The sequence below is a fragment of the Miscanthus floridulus genome, chromosome 17 (assembly GCF_019320115.1).
Source record: "Miscanthus floridulus cultivar M001 chromosome 17, ASM1932011v1, whole genome shotgun sequence".
NCBI lineage: Eukaryota > Viridiplantae > Streptophyta > Magnoliopsida > Poales > Poaceae > Miscanthus > Miscanthus floridulus.
This window is the reverse complement of record NC_089596.1, coordinates 36,191,719-36,193,569: the sequence shown is the minus strand read 5'-3', so window position 1 is coordinate 36,193,569 and position 1,851 is coordinate 36,191,719.

Here is a 1,851-nt window from a genome sequence, read left to right as displayed (position 1 = left end):
ATGCTTTGCAAAGATGGATGAAGGTGGAGACAAGAAGAATCGAGTTGGGATGCAGATTGCAAATCCCAATCTCGTAATACAAACAGAGCCCCTGAAGGAAAGGGTGCACTAGAACCCCAAAACCCCGCTTGAAGAAATCTTCGAAAACCACAATCTCACCTGGTTGTGGATTAGGGTACCCTTCTCCTTCCGATGCGTGCCATCCTGCGAGTGCCTTGTTGTGGAGTACTCCCATGATGACAAGGTCTTCGATGGTCTGCTCATTACTTCTTGACTTCCACCACTCCTTCGCCATGACTCTGGCTTTCTTCTGAGCGTCACTCTTCGCCATGAATCCACCCTTGTTGATGGAGGTGGATATGGTGGAGGGGTGATTGGAGATGATTTCGTAGGTATTAGGGTTGGCAAGAGGAAGAAGAAGGCTACGGCGGCGAATGGTAATGGGGATCGGTAAAAAGTAACTTACCAGTTCTATATTATAAATAACCAAGAGTTCCGTTGTTTCGTCCACCTGAGATTCTTGGGAGATGTGCGCATGCGCCGTAGACGGTTGTTTTCACAACCTCGAGATCTATGCCAATATACGCGCCCCTTCGTTACTAGTGTACGCGCACACTGACGCACCTCCTTATAGGTGCCAAGCGACTATTTGCTTGAAAGGACAAGAAGGTAGTATGGCGTGCTATACCCATCCACTTTTTTGACCAGACATGTCAGATTGGACTTGATAGAGTAAGAAGATAAATAAATACACCAAATAATAGTACAAGCGATGTTCGTTTCTTCGCTGCATGTCTCATGCTCAGGGATGGTCCAGACCACTACCGTGCTCGGGGACTACTCCGACCACTACCATGCTCGAGGACTGCCCAGACCACTACCGTGCTCGGGGACTGCTCTGACCACTACCGTGCTCGGGGACTGCCCAGACCACTGCCGTGCTCGGGGACTGCCCTGACCGCTACCGTGCTCGAGGACTGTTCTGAAGAATGCTCGGCGATTACTCTCCTCAGCTACATGTGATTTGTACTCACATACAGTTGATGGACATTTATTTAGACCTTGCTACAAGACTTATATTTCGTCTTCCAGCAAGCTCGGGGACTACATCGATACGATGCACCTGCCGGTGCATCTCGTATTGATTGTACGACGATTAGATTCTTAACTCTAGTAGAAATTCTTTTTAGACCCTAGCACCACGTGCCTGCGTCACCTACTACGAGGCTTGAGGACTAAGTGGGCACACTTCACCTTGCGGTGAATGTATTTATTTAATCGACCCCTATGCTTTGACTGATTGTCAGGATTACTATCGTGCTCGGGAACTGTCCCGACCACTGCTCGAAGACCGCTCTCCTTGGCTACATGTGATTTGTACTCACATATAGTTGAGAGACATTTATTTAGACCTTGCTACAAGGCTTATACTTTGCCTTCCAGCAAGCTCGGGGACTACATCGGTACGATGCACCTGCCGGTGCATCTCGTATGACTTATATTATGATTGGATTTTTGACTTGACTGAGAATTCTTTTTAGACCCTGGCACCACGTGCCTGTGTCACCTACTACCAGGCTCGGGGACTAAGTGGGCACACTTCACCTTGCGGTGAATGTGTTTGTTTTTCGACTCCTACGCCTCTGCTGATCATGGATGCTATGCTTCAAGACGCACTTACATTTCTTTTCAGAAATACAAGTGGGCACACTTCCTAGGACGGAAATCTTTTTCTTTTTTCTTAAGAGCACCATACATTCTTCGGACAACCTACTTCTCCGGTTACAACGGTGGTCTGAGATGTCAAGAACTCAAGCCTCACTGTTCGGAGAAGGTTAAAATGGCGTGTCG